Consider the following 16179-nt stretch of genomic DNA (forward strand, 5'->3'; position numbering starts at 1 on the left):
CCCAAATACTGCATTACAGACTCTTTTGTTGACTATGAGGGCTACTCAATTTCTTCTAAGGGATTCTTGCCCACAGTAGTAGATATAATGGTCATCTGAATTAAATTCGCCCATTCCAGTCCATCTCCAGCTAAGTCAGATGATTAGTTTCTTTATGTAAAATAAAAGATTGTAGAAAAACTGGACATCAAGAATAAAAGCTACTCTAATCTTCCGCTACATTGGCCTTAAAGGAACTTTGGTTCTTTAACATGATGGTAAAACTTGGTGAGAAAACAGATGTGACCTTCCCATTTGAGAGGTAAGAGATAATAGGGAAGGGAGAGAATTAACAGAAACAAGTCACGTATATTTAATGCCCAACTTACTGCACACTAATTCAGCCAATTCAATTTCTATGTATGCATTTTGTTCCCAGCTATAAACTGTGATGAATATAGAAAATAAAAAAAAGACTTCTCCATGGAACAGGTTAGGTATCCAAGGTTTTTCAGCTAAAAACATCCTGGAGATGGCATATTCAAGTTTCCTAGTGCATGTGATTGACACTGATACCCTTGAAAAACTGTTTCAATTACCCCCACCACTGTGGTCTTCACCCATGAACACCCCTCCTGGACAAATCTCTTTCTGAATATATTATTCAGTTCGGGTTAGCCAGTATCTGGACTTCAACAAGTTCATATCAGAAGAAAAGAAGGGAGCTTTCCTCTGGGTTTCAGTGAACATGTGTTACTCCCATCATCTGAGCTAAAAATCAAGGAAGCTGCAACAGCTGGGAAGGAAGGAAAAGCAAATTTGATTTTTAAAGAAAATAGAAAATAAAGCAATTCTTCCAATTCCAATGTGTGGCATCTATGCTGATTTTTCTCAAGGAAAAGTGCTTATTGCTGCCAAAATCCCCAGGGTAACCACAGCTGACACTCTTCTCAGCATTAGAGCACTTGGCAATTGGTGATATGGCCTGCTCCTTTCCCAAGCAGATGAGAAGCCAGGCACTTCCTAAATAAAACCAACATAGCTTTTCTTGACTCTTCAGCTGCCTGCATGTCTCATGAGCATAGCATTTTGTCCTGTGCAATGAAAGTTCATGGAGCAAACCTATTTCATCCACAGAATCAAAATCAGTATAATGAATTCTTTATGTTCTTCTGGCTGCCTTGATAGAAGAACCTACCTTTATTGCACACTCAAACGCTGCTGCTACTATACACATTATAATTGTACAAAGGACTGAGAAATACTGTCAATACACAAAAATAAGTCCTGCTAAAGATTGTCTAAGTATGCAACAGGATGCAAATATAGGCCCTCTACCATACACCAGATCTTTGTTTATACCAATTGCACATGATCAATGGAAGAGGACATTCAAAACACTGTAATAAGCAAATTCCCATCTTGCATTAACTTGTATCAATAGAATTCTTCCAAGTATCTTTCATAATAAAATGTGTTTAGATTGATTACTTTTCACTCTTATCAGAGGAAAAAATCATCTGATTGAAGGTGTTTCTTCTTAAGTGAAAGCAGGAAGCCAATCTCAAGGGCCACCATTTTCATAACAAATGCCTCCATTTATATTTGTATTAAAAAGCCTACTTCCTTATCTAAGCTCGATGTTAAGTATTTCTACTTTTCTCACAATGATCTGCATGTGTGAAATGCCATGAGTGTTATTACCAATATTTACTTCTGATGGCCACAGTTTTTTTAATCTTTGTGTAGCCATATGGCAGAAACTGAAGAGGAACTAAAAAGACTCTTGATTAAAGGGAAGGAGGAGAGTGAAAAAGTTGGCTTAAAGCTCAACATTCAGAAAACTAAGATCATGGCATCTGGTCCCATCACTTCACGGGAAATAGATGGGGAAACAGTAGAAACAGTGTCAAACTTTATTTTTTTGGGCTCCAAAATCACTGCAGATGGTGATTGCAGCCATGAAATTAAAAGACACTTACTCCTTGGAAGGAAAGTTATGACCAACTTAGATAGCATATTAAAAAGCAGAGACATTACTTTGCCAACAAAGGTTCATCTAGTCAAGGCTATGGTTTTTCCAGTGGTCATGTATGGATGTGAAAGTTGGACTGTGAAGAAGGCTGAGCGCCAAAGAATTGATGCTTTTGAACTGTGGTGTTTGAGAAGACCCTTAAGAGTCCCTTGGACTGCAAGGAGATCCAACCAGTCCATCCTAAAGGAGATCCTGGGTGTTCATTGGAAGGACTGATGCTGAAGCTGAAACTCCAGTACTTTGGCCACCTCATGTGAAGAGCTGACTCATTGAAAAAGCCCCTGATGCTGGGAGGGATTGGGGGCAGGAGGAGAAGGGGACGACAGAGGATGAGATGGTTGGATGGCATCACCAACTCAATGGACATGAGTTTAAGTAAACTCTGGGAGTTGGTGATGGACAGGCAGGCCTGGCGTGCTGTGATTTATGGGGTTGCAAAGAGTTGGACACGACTGAATGACTGAACTGAACTGAACTGATGCTTAATGTTACATAATCCAGTGGGACTTCCTTTTCTAAAAACAAAAAAATCAAATGGAAATTTATGAAACTGTATTCTTTTTTAATGTGAAAAGTAAAAACAAAAGAATGGTTATAAAATAAACATTGGATAATGTATAAAATCTACCTTACAAAAAGTGTGTTATTTACATCAGGAGGTCTTCATTTATTCCTTGAAATCCCAGCCCTGGGGAGGCACCAAGTTCCTAGATACATCAACTGAAGCACATCCACATATGTCAGTGGTTAATCTTACAGAGAACAATGTGACTCAATAATTACTCTGGTTAAACAGCATTTAATTCCTAAATAATAATGACTAATAGTATTTTATTGGAAAATGGTTAATTGCTAACATTTCTTATAGGCGTTTTGATTAATTGTCTATCTAATCTTCCAAAAATTATTCCAAAAATGCCTAAAATGTAGAGCTCTATCCTTTGAAACTAAACACAAATTTGTTTTGACTAATATAAAATTGCTTGGCAAATCTGACCCCTAACAAGTATAAACACATGAATTAAGTTCAGCATGTAGGTGGCATGTACTAGAAATTAGGCCATATCCAGGGACTGCTATGTAGTATGAATCATGTACTGGTGGTCCATCATCCCTTCACTTCTATACTTGGGCTTAAACTCAACATCAAGAACAACTGATGAAAAGAGCTTAAATCACCAAAGAAGTATATTTGTGAAACACTGGCACAATTCTGAGCCTTACTTCCTCACTGTGTTGTGTTTGTGATGGAAGTGGGAATGTGGGAACAAAGTTGTGATCCAGATTATACCTAGATTAGACCCAATGAAATAGTGAAGTGAAGTTATAAAAAGCATACTAAAAATGATTTCAATTTTTGTTCTGTTTCTGAAGAAAACCACCGAAAAGAGAAAGAAAAGAATCCCTTTTCTCTGTCTTGATCACACTGGAAATGGATAGCACCTGGGTTCAGAATCTCTACTCTTCCTCTCCCTCCCAGCTCAGACCTCTCTCCCACTCATCTATCCCCTACAAGCATTTCCCACCCCCTCACCCTGTCTATTTTCCTTTCCATCTATACTTTTCCCTCTTACTTTAGTGAAATTCTGGCACTTTAATGAAGAACTCTCTACCTTTCCCCCATCCATAGTCACTTTTCCAGTAGTGAAAGTGTTTGTGCAAGGGATTCTCCAGGCAAGAATACTGGAGTGGGTAGCCATTCCCTTCTCCAGGGGATCTTCCCAATCCAGGGATCGAACCTAGGTCTCTCACATTGCAGGCAGATTCTTTACCATCTGAGCTACGAAGTAATATTGATGAATATATGGTAAGGAAAGATGAAGTACACTGTTTAAGGTCATAATATAGCAAGGGTGGAGTAGGGCTTCAACTCAGATTTGGACCTTCTTTTTGAGATTATCCTTTTTCCTGTATACATTGGTTGCTAAATGTTATCATTTCTTTTTTCACACAAACAGTTAATGTCTATATTCTTGTGAAGAAATGTTCTCTTTACCACCAATATTCACTTATTTTTGAAAGCTAGGATTATTCATACAAGACTCTAATCAACTCACAGATCCTTCATGATATGCTTCCAATCTACCTTTCTAGTCTTCCCTTGTGTCACCTGATCCCCTGCCTTCTATCTGCCAATCAACTTTTTGTACCCATGAGATTTTCTCTCTGCCTAGAATTCATTTTCTCTTCTCTTTTTCCACAAAGAAAGAAATAAGTACTTTTTTTTAAAGATCAAATTCAAACATCATTTGTTCCAGGAAGCCTTTCCAATATTTGTTCCATGAAGCTTTCAACATCTCCACTTCCACAACATTTCCTTCATATATATATGATTCCCAGTAGATCATATATGCTACTGGTTAGAACAGTTGTCCCTTGCTAGGCTGTAGCATTCTTATTGGCAGAGCACATTCTAAACACAGGGAATATACTTGCTTTGGCCTCAACAAGTTTCCAGTATACTTAGGGGGTCAAAAGTGTAAACAACTTCAGTCAAATTCTGACACAGAAAAAACATTTCTATATAATTGGCTTGAATTACTCTCTGGTGACTGACTGGTAAAGAATCTGCCTGCCAATGCAGGAGACATGAGTTCAATCCCTGGGTCAGGAAGATTCCCTGGAGAAGGAAACAACAACCCACTGCAGTATTCTTGCCTGGGAAATCCCATGGACAGAGGAGCCTGGCAGGCTACAGTCCCTGGGGTTTCAAAAGAACACAGCTTAGCAACTAACAACAAAACAACAACATAATTGTACACATTTTTGTCATAGTCAAGGCTACGTTACATACAGCGAACATAAGTACCCCAAAATTGACACGGTATAATCAGGGAAGTGGTCAAAGTACATAAAAAGGAGAACAAAGAGAAATAAACTATAAAAATGTAATGGGAGAAAAAATATTGAGCTAATTGAAGTACAGGCTTAATGCAGGAGAAAGCAGCTTGGGGAAAGGAAGTTGAATTAGTTCGAGATATTCTTGTTAGCAAGAGCCAGAAAGACTACAGTTACCATAAATGAGAAAGGGACTGACTATAGAGCAAAGCTATCCTCCAGTGTGCCCCTAGGCAATGAGTTCAGTGATTTATATTGTTTATTTGAACTAATACAGTCACCCTGTGAGGTAGAATCTGTGAAGGAACAGAGGCTCAAAGCAGTAACGACTTGTCAGCTAATAATTGTTAGAGCCAGGATTCAAACTCAGAACTGATTCCAAAGTCCACCCTTTATATATTCAATATTAGCTTACATCCAAGGAGACTGTGTTCACAGAATCAGCCAAAATTACTTCATTTCCTCAAAGACCAAAGCCTAACACAAATTTCTATTATTGTAAGGCTCTTAATATGATGATCAAATACATTTATACATTTAAATAGCTAATACATTTATAGTATACTCAGTTAATACACTTTCATATAGCACATTGAGATGGAGATACCTTGGAAATCTTGTAGCCCAACATCTTATTTTGTAAATATTGAAGATACTAAGACCAACTAGTTGAATTACATAGATTACTAAGGAGAGAAGTTCTGAGAGGAAATGAAGAGCAAACTCTTTGCTCCTAAGGTTGAAGACCATGAGAAAAATACCATCTCATCTTGTGTAAGTGAATTCTATGATGTCAGCTATCTTGTTGCTTTTTGGCTAATTGTATTTCCATTATCTGGGACATAAATTGTACTGTTATTAACACATAGTTACTAGTACACACTTTATAAGAGGAAGTGCCCAAATAATATTTGATTAATGAAGTGAGGAATGGGTCTGTGGATGAGAGTGTATATAATGAAGGTGCAAGTGTACAATTAATCAAGAGATTGTCCATGTTGCTGCTGCTGCTGCTAAGTCATTTCAGTCATGTCCGACTCTGTGTGATCCCATTGACGGCAGCCCACCAGGCTCCCCTGTCCCTGGGATTCTCCAGGCATTGTCCATATTAGATGGTACTAAATTAATTTTAAGTGCCATTTGGATCACAACATGTTCTCGACACAGTAACATTTTAAATGCCTTACATAGCAATGTTTTTGGGTTCAAATACCTTTATCAGGAAACAAGAGTTTAGTATACCACTAATAAATGGAATTTACAAGGTGTCCTTTGTGTAGAACCATTAAGAAACCTTTTTAAATTTGTCAAGAAATAACTCAATAGATTTTGATAAAGTGGTAATATGAATATTTCATCCTTATCTTAGACTCAGGGGGTTGGGAAATACAGAAGTGATGTTTCATTTATAAAACCCTGTTCCCATGAAGCTGAGCAGAAGGATGGCTTATAACGGAATTTTCCAGCCAAATTCTCAAAGGGCCCCCAACAGGCTTTCCCAATTTGTGGGCGCTGTCCTCTAACAATCTATTCCTTTCCAGACTCTCCTTGGAAACCAAAGATTTATGTCATTCTCTTTATATTTTAAAATGAAATTGGTCTTACAGAAGAAATAAAAACTGAAAGCTTGTCTTTATTCCAAGTACCAATGCTTCCTGGAAAAAACCTCATTAATATGCCCCGTCCTGAAGACATCACCAACAACTTTGCAGCATTCTTACCATGATTTGGACATTTCTAGAACTCAAGCTCAATATAGGCATTTGTGAAGATGAGTTGTGCTTAGAGAGAGGACTAAAAAAGGAACGTAAATAAATACTCGGTTTGTCAGCTTATAAAGGGGAAGCAGACTCTCCTTATATAAGTGACTTAAAAAGGTCCTGCTCAAATTCCAGACTAAATGAAAAGTTACATGGACTAAAACCATTTTTTTAAAATTACTATTCATCCTGAAATGCTTTCTGCTCTTTGAATACATTCAAACAAGTAGGTATCGCAGTATTTCATTGATAGCTTATCAAACCACATAATAGAACAGGAGAACTGAATAAAAAGGGCTTTCCTAAGGGAGCTCCACGGTCATTGTTCTATAAAAACATACGAACATATTGCTATAAACTCATCTTCACAGGAAGTCACCCAGCTTAATAAGCATAGACCTGCAAGTTAATATTAAAATTCACTTTGATTTCAGCAGCAACAAAGCTGATCCAACTAGGAGCTATTACATAAAACCCTTATTGTCATATTCGTCATCACCACTCTCAATAGAGACCACTGCAAGCACCAAGAAACCCTCAGTTCACCTCAGGAAATATGCTGCGCAGACAGCCATCCCAATAACAATAGAGTGGTGAGATGGCCCTGTTTATTTTATCAGAATGGCACTCCCTTAATTTTTCAATTCTCTTTATTGATGTCCTCTTTCATGTATAGGTCTATTAGATTTCTACTTCCTCTACTGTCCTCCCAGGAATTGGTGCTTGCCAATTACAATAAGTTGTTTTGACAACTTGTCTAGCTATACAATACTCTGTTTCTTTCCCTCTGCAGTCTTTTTGGCTTCAAATGAGTGCCTTCAAAATATAGCAGAGACTATCTAACCAAACTATGCAACAGGGGGAGGAAATCAGCTTTCTATGTGTAAGCACCATTCTGCCAAAACCACAATCTTTCCTGTGCCCAAAGTTATATTTCCCTTTCTCTATACTTTTGTGGATAAATTCCCCTTGCTATCTTTTCTACCCCTATCTTAATAAGGAATGACTGCCGTGACTATCCCCATCTAGCTTACGCCATTCACCGCCAGCACCTCTGCTCTCCTCGTGTGCTTCAAGAAGAACTGATTAGCACTTTGCATAATTAACCTGATTAGCACTGTGCATAATCAAACTGATTAGCACTTTGCATAATTAAAAGGAAATAATAATAATAACAATAATAAGCACTAAGTAATATCAAAAGCTGTTAGTCCCACAGACCTTTGGTTACCTCCAAGATGAGTTCAATACAGCATATTTTTCACCTTTCCACTGAAATCTTTTCTTTAACTCAAAAGTCAAGAAACTAATTAAAATGCTTTCAATCCACAGACCCATTGCGATTCTTCCTATCCCTATCAGTTACCCAGATCATCTGTTTCTGTCCATGTATACCTCCCTCACTTTAGTCTTGTATATTTTACCCTTGCCAAAATGGAGAAAATGTGGATATAAAACCAAACTGATGAAAAATATTTGGAATAAAGTTAGAACCAAGATGTACGCCAATTCTCTAGCTATATGATTCTCCCATACACTGTTTCTAGGTAATAACGAAGTATTTGAAAAGAATTAGATAATCTGTCAGGAAAATCTGGCTCTGACACTTCCTGTGTGACCTTGGTTAAGTCACTGAAGTTCTCAGAACCTCAGTTTCTTAACTTGCAAAATAGAAATAATAAGTTCTACAACCTTAAGGGTTGTTGTAAAAATAAAATAAGGCAGTAATTCAGGAAGATACTTTGTAAACTAAAATATAAGGTACAAAACATTGATGAGGTACCCATTCTGTCCCCAAATCTCTTATCCCCTAAATTTTATTTCATACCATGGAAATGTTACACATTATGAATAATAATAACAAAATTTTATATTTCTAGTACCTTAGAATTTAAAAGTTATAAAGTCTTTTTGCATATTTACCTTATTTCCTATTCAGTAGCTGTGATTAAAATTTTGGCTTGGAGTTATAATTTCACTTTAGTCATTATTGTATCCATCACAGCTCTCATTTGTGTTTCCACAGAGGTTAAAATCAAGCTGTTGCTGTAAATTCATGAGAGAATAGAAGAAAATCCAGTATATTTCCATTAACTTGGGACTGCAATGTAGAGAATTGTACAACTTTGCTCTTTTCCACTCCACCACAGACAACCATCTGCTCCTCATGACTTTCAAGACTTCCTACTTCAGTTCCACTTTCTTCTAAGAAACTATATCAGACACTTTTAAATCAGAATTTCTCTTTCTCTTTCATGCCCTCATAATATTTTACCTGTAACTCCACATTGTACCATTTGCTGTGTATTAAGTATGGGTATGGCTGATTCCTCTAGAAACTAGGAGCTCCTAGAGAGACTACACTGCTTACTTATTTTGCCTCCACAATAACTGCCACAAGAAGTGACACACTTGTTTAGCACTCAATGTCTTTGTTACTTGAGAAAACAGGACAGCAAAGTATTTAATTTTTTTCGCTACACATTTACCATACAACTCCTATATATGCAAACCTGAGGAATTGCTTCAGTGACTGTCTTCTGGGGACTATAAAGGTATTGACATACCCATAACCACTTTACTGACTATTAAAATATTTAATGTATGTGATATTACATTTCATTTATTTATCAACTCATTCATTCACTTAACCATTCAGAAATAAATATGAGCGCTTACTAAGTGCTAAGCATTATGCTAAACATTTAATACAGCATTGATGAAGTTCAAAAGGAACTGTGGGTTCCTCTCAAGGAACATATAATATATAAGAAGCCTATGGTAGCCTCTAAGAGGCTGGGGTGGAAAAGTGTGAGGGGAGAACCTTAAAGCAATCAAGGTGATCAGTTGCAAGGTACCTACCATGGGGCCACTAAGCCTCTATCCACCTAAAGGAAAGGAACCCAAATAAGTCAGTGTTTCTGGGCCAATCACCCATTTTACAATTCATTTAATTCAAGAAAGAAAATGCTGCTGTGGAGATTATTCAAGTCCAAATGTTCCTGGTGAAGGTGCTTCCAGTAATTCTGGGAAAGAAGCCAATCCTCTAGTTTTATATGTAAATATTTTAAAAACACACACATATATATAAGCACAAAGGAAAGGTCAGGAAGACGTAAGTCTTTTAAAATCTATTTTAATGATTTTTTTCTGAAACTGTCCACAAAAGTTTGGGCTTTTTTGTAGCCTTACATTTTCTTTTACACAATACACCTGCTTTTTTTTCTAAACTAAATATTTCTTCCATCTAATGACTCTCTTTATTAGACAGCATCTAATTTGCATACATTTACATACAATTTAACTGCTAGCTGTGAGAACAAAGAAATGGCTCTGTATTGTACTGAAGGACAATACTCAGTAAAGGAAGGTATAAAAACCAACTAGCTCGGTGACTGTGTAAGCTCTTTGTTTCAGATATACCAGGCTCTTTTCTTTTTTTAAAAAAAATTCCAGTTAAAAGGGGTAAAAATTATTTCATCAAACAATGAAAGAAAGATACAGCACTACTTTGTTTAACTGCCCATTTCCTCCCCAGCCTGGCTACTACAATTCAGGGGTCCAAGTTCCCTGAATCTACTACAATTTCCTTTATTAGATTTGATGGATTCAATCCCTTCCCATATTTTTGTTCCGAATCTTACACCTAAAACAACCTGGGATCCCACTGTGATAAAGCTTTGTTCTGATGCTAATTTGTACTGCCACCCTCCCTGTTCCCCAGCAGATCTGGGAGAATATGGCATTCTGTTCTCCAGTGAACAATACATACCCTTACCCTTAGCAAGTTAACAGGTTTAACTGAGACTTCAGGCTTTTATGTTATGAACCAGCTCTTTAAAAGAATTTTTTTTCCAGTGTCCACTGAGGAATAGATGAGAAAAGAAGTCTTGAATACAGGGAGGGAGTTTGTGCTGGTGAAAAAGAAGTTAGAGGTAAAAGAGTGCTTGAGTCAACTGTTTTTCCACTTAGCAAGGATCCCTTTGTGAGTCTCCAAACTTCTCATTTGAAAGTGAATTCACATACTCTGTGACACAGGCTAAGTCACAAGTCACCTTGCCTCTTCTATGTGCCTCTCATCCTTGATGCATAGAGAGGGAGATTGGGGCGAGGAATCTTGAAGAGTCTAGTCAGGTGTTTTGTAAATATTAACTACTAAAAACACAAGAAATAAGTAATAAAACTGAAGTTACAATCAACTGAAAACAAACACGAGAGGGATTCAAGTTTTTGAAACCCCATATATAAAATATCACAAAAAATATTATATACAAAAATACTTCAAAATGATAACAAGTGATGCAAATATAATTGAAAAACATAAAGCTGCACAGGAACTGGTGACACAGGCTTAATGGAAATATCATTTGTGACTGAGTGCTGAAAGTGGTCCGAGGAGATGTCTTTCTTTGGAAATACATTTAATATCACTAATTTGGCCTGTTTTCTGCATCTGATAATGTAGATTTACAATTTTAATGACCAAAAGAGGTGTGAACTTGTGAGGGATAAGTGAAGAAATTCTCCCACTCTGTGGGGCTGCAGAATGCCCACATGATTTGGAACCTTCAGCAACCCAACAGATTGCACAATCTCTACCAGCAATCTTGAAGCATGTCTGCTTTTTCCACCTGGTGAGAAGAAGCCTGAGTTAGAGACTTGTATTAATGCTGGAGTGCTGGCATAGACCAAGTCTGCCAACTTCTTAACCCATAAGCAGTTATGAATAATGATAAAAAAAAAAAACAGCACTTAAAAGAAATGTTTAGACACTGTCCTTTTAAAAACCCTGACTAGATTTTAGTCACTAGAATGAGTAAGCAGGAAGGTGTTGACACCCTGAAAACCACAGCTTATTTCTAAAAATGTCCTTAAACTATAGGGAACCTGGCTCTGTCTCCTAAACTCTTTACTCAATGGGAAAATGAGACAATCACCTTATGAGTGATCATCAGTAAGTTTTACTGTCCTTTCAGAAATTATAAGTCTTGGAAGTTCTATTTCTACAGCTCATTAGACCTCTTTAGTTAATATAAATTTGAGGTAGTACTTGTTTTCATGTCATGGAATATTATCTGTTGATACCTAGCACCAGACCTATTTTCTATACTCTAATGTATTAAATTGTGCCTTGTTTATTTGTAAAGCATCTCTTAATACTTACTCAGCCAACATCCCCTGTGCTGGAGATAGTTAAGATCCACCTCCCCAAAGCATGTTACCACGGTGACAAAGTAGTGACCTAATTTGCACACACCTGCTGGGTTAATTGGGCCAAAATGAAAGATGATATATATGCTTAAAATCCAAAACTGATTTTTTCCTCAAAATTAAATATTTGATTTTTTAAATTAACAGTTTCTAAAGCTCAGTAATATACTCCAGGTGTGCAGTTGCCAGTTAATATACCCTGAATGTTTCATGACACTTGAGGAGCAAAATATATTGAGTAATGAATACAAATTTTTTTATGTATTTTCTGTGTATAATGATTAGTATGAGTAAGTGGTCTTAATCACTGAATACATGGCATGTGCCTGAAGGGTCGGGTCACTGAGTCAAAGCAAATAGGGACGTAGGAACTATGGCAAGTTAACAGGCAGAGTCTCAGCTGGCTCCAAAAGTGCAAGTTTGCTTTGGAGAAAGCTTCTCTCCAAAGCTTGCAATAGCCTGCCACATTTCTTCAACAAAAATGGCTCTCACCTCTGCTTCACCTCTTCCCACCTCTTTGTACTCACCCTTCCCAGACCACTGAGAGCTTTTCGGTGAACCACGTAGAGTTATACCAAGAACTGAGAGAATATGAGCAAAAACAGACACTCTCTGAGACTGCTTCTGAGGCCACAGCAATGTGTAAGTGGTATAACTGAATGCATTAAAAAACTTGAAAAATGTGTGTATCTTTAACTCAAGTATTCTACATATAGTAACTTGTGCTAAGGACATAATCAGGGATGTTCATAAGAATGTGTACACAATAATATTAATAAATAGGTTATTGTAATAGAGAAATACTAGAAGCAACTTCAAGTCCAGGAATAAGAAATGGACTAAATTAATTTAACACTTCCACTATACAGAATATTTTATAACCAAAAAGAAAATCACGCCAGAGAAAAATCATTTATTAACAGAAACAAATGTTCATAAACCTGAAGAGTGATTTTATTGTATTCTTTCTGCATTTTCATGTTGTCCAAATAGTTTGACTATGATGCTCTGTTACTTTTATAATGAAAAAAAAGAATATTATATTAAAAATAAAGTGAAGGGTAAGAAAAAATTAAGTTGCAGTTCTTGGTTCCTCTCCCTCACAGATTCACATTTCATCTGTCCTTACTTCTCTCCCAGGTGGCACAGTGGTAAAGAATCCACCAGCCAATGCAGGAGAGAAAGAGACTTCGGTTCAATCCATAGGTTCAGAATATACCCTGGAGAAGGAAATGGCAACTCACTCCAGTATTTTTGTCTGGAAAACTCCATGGAAAGAGGAGCCTGGCAGGCTACAGTCCATGTCACAGAGTCAGACATGACTGAGTAAATGAGCATGCACACATACTTCTTTCTTAATCAATTCTAGTCATAAATATAATAGATGTTAAGCTGAATATGGGCTTCCCAGGTGGCACTAGTGGTAAAGAAGCTGCCTGCCTATGCACGAGAGATAACAGACACAGGTTCTATCCCTGGGTGAGGAAGAGCTCCTAGAGGGGGGCAGGGCTACCCAGTCCAGTATTCTTGCCTGGAAAATCCCTTGGACAGAGTAGCCTGGTGTTCTACAGTTCACAGGGTTGCAAGAGAGTCGGACATGGCTGAAGTGAATTAGAGCACGCACATGGAAACTGAGTATTGTTCTTTTATTGACAAATATTCAATTTTCTAACTGAATGGCTCCTTTACTTATTTACAAACCATACAAAGATGTCAGCTATCAGAACTCTCAAGAGTATCCAAGCTGCTTTGCAATCTTACAAAAACCATTCAAAGTAATCGCCTTTTAGGCATGATGATGATTTGAAGTGAACTTTTCAAGGAACAGATACATTTATTCATCACCAGGCTACTATGTCCTGCTTAAATTAGAACATTTACATTTTTATTTTACTTGTACAGCTATAAGTTCTTACTGAGAAGTAAGTGCTTTTCCTAAGTAAAATTAACATTACCATATGAATTGAAATTGCTGTTAAAAGTGTCTTGCTAGGGGTTTTGATTTATTCTATGATATGTTCACTGATTTAATCATTGCTTAGATTATCTAAATATAATAATTTATTCTCATAAGTAAAAAAGTTTCTTGGGATTTTTGTATGTCATAAACAATAGACACTGGTGATTGGTAAAGAAAAATAGGTCAATTTTGACATTTCAATTCTCACTCTGCCAATTTTTTCTTTTTTTTTTTTTTTAATTGAGGTGCTGAACTCTGCCTTCCTGAGGTACTCAGGGGCCAAGAAAAAAAAAGAAAGAAAAAACTCTGTCTTTTCAAGTGATACAATAAAAAAAGTTTATTTTAATTCCACAAAATATATTAATATTTTTTAAAATATAGTATACAAAAATAAAATTTTGTTGAATTAAGGATGTAAAATTTATTTATTTATTTATTTTTTCATTTATTTTCATTAGTTGGAGGCTAATTACTTCACAATATTGTAGTGGTTTTTGCCATACGTTGACGTGAATCAGCCATGGATTTACATGTGTTCCCCATCCCAATCCCCCCTCCCGCCTCGCTCCCCATCTGATCCCTCTGGGTCTTCCCAGTGCACCAGCCCTGAGCACCTGTCTCATGCATCCAACCTGGGCTGGTGATCTGTTTCACCCTTGATAGTATACTTGTTTCAATGCTATTCTCTCAGAACATCCCACCCTCGCCTTCTCCCACAGAGTCCCAAAGTCTGTTCTGTACATCTGTGTCTCTTTTTCTGTTTTGCATATAGGGTTATCGTTACCATCTTTTAAAATTCCATATATATGCATTAGTAAACTGTACTGGTCTTTATCTTTCTGGCTTACTTCACTCTGTATAATGGGCTCCAGTTTCATTCATCTCATTAGAACTGGTTCAAATGAATTCTTTTTAATGGCTGAGTAATATTCCATGGTGTATATGTACCACAGCTTCCTTATCCATTCGTCTGCTGATGGGCATCTAGGTTGCTTCCATGTCCTGGCTATTATAAACAGTGCTGTGATGAACATTGGGGTGCACGTGTCTCTTTCAGATCTAGTTTCCTCGGTGTGTATGCCCAGGAGTGGTATTGCTGGGTCATATGGCAGTTCTATTTCCAGTATTTTAAGGAATCTCCACACTGTTCTCCATAGTGGCTGTACTAGTTTGCATTCCCACCAACAGTGTAAGAGGGTTCCCTTTTCTCCACACCCTCTCCAGCATTTATTGCTTGTAGACTTTTGGATAGCAGCCATCCTGACTGGAGTGTAATGGTACCTCATTGTGGTTTTGATTTGCATTTCTCTGGTAATGAGTGATGTGGAGCATCTTTTCATGTGTTTGTTAGCCATCTGTATGTCTTCTTTGGAGAAATGTCTGTTTAGTTCTTTGGACCATTTTTTGATTGGGTCATTTGTTTTTCTGGAATTGAGCTTCAGGAGTTGCTTGTATATTTTTGAGATTAATCCTTCGTCTGTTTCTTCATTTGCTATTATTTTCTTCCAATCTGAGGGCTGTCTTTTCACCTTGCTTATAGTTTCCTTTGTAGTGCAAAAGCTTTTATGTTTCATTAGGTCCCATTTGTTTATTTTTGCTTTTATTTCCAATATTCTGGGAGGTGGGTCATAGAGGATCCTGCTGTGATTTATGTCAGAGAGTGTTTTGCCTATGTTCTCCTCTAGGAGTTTTCTAGTTTCTAGTGTTACATTTAGATCTTTAAAGGGATGTAAAATTTAAAAGAGACCAAATTACAAATATCCTAGAAGAAACTATGGGTAATTTTTCTATGTATTTTCTACACCATAAAGGAAATGATTGATAAATGCTGGTATGTAAAATTCCATAACAAAAGTCAAAAAGTAAATTAAAAGCTGAGAAATATTTTAAAACCTAATATGGTTATTTTCCATATATGGGAGATTATACAAATCAATAGAAAAAAAAAATAAAACAATAGAAAAATAGGAAGCATTTAACAGCCACTCACAATTTTGACAGCAAAATATTTAAATTGTGTTTAGCTGTACTAATAAATAAATAAATACAAATCAACACAGTGATTATATATAATTTTCTCTTTTCAAATTAGAACAAAAATTTGTTAAAGCCAAGTCTTGATAAGGGTGCAAGAAAGTAGGTATTCTCTTACACTGTTGTTAGTAGTATATATTAGAGCTATGTTTTTAAAAGAAAATTTTAAAAAGCTATCAAAATTTTAATTACAAAGTATACCTAGGAAATTATATTATGTATACTTTAGAATGGGCTTCCCAGGTGGTGCTAATGGTAAAGAATCTGTCTGCCAATGCAGGAGACACAAGAGCCACAGGTTCAAACCCTGGGTCAGGAGGATCCCCTGGCAGTCTGCTCCAGTATTCTTGCCTGTAAAATTC

The 16179-nt window shown here is 36.7% G+C and overlaps 1 protein-coding gene across 25 annotated transcripts in view; it reads right to left on the minus strand.

Moving 5' to 3' along the window:
- ZBTB20 (zinc finger and BTB domain containing 20) overlaps window positions 1–16179 on the minus strand; it is an 846256-nt gene that overhangs the window by 567853 nt on the left and 262224 nt on the right. The gene's annotated exons all lie outside the window — the stretch shown is intronic.

The sequence above is a fragment of the Cervus canadensis genome, chromosome 7, assembly GCF_019320065.1.
Source record: "Cervus canadensis isolate Bull #8, Minnesota chromosome 7, ASM1932006v1, whole genome shotgun sequence".
In the NCBI taxonomy this organism is placed as follows: domain Eukaryota; kingdom Metazoa; phylum Chordata; class Mammalia; order Artiodactyla; family Cervidae; genus Cervus; species Cervus canadensis.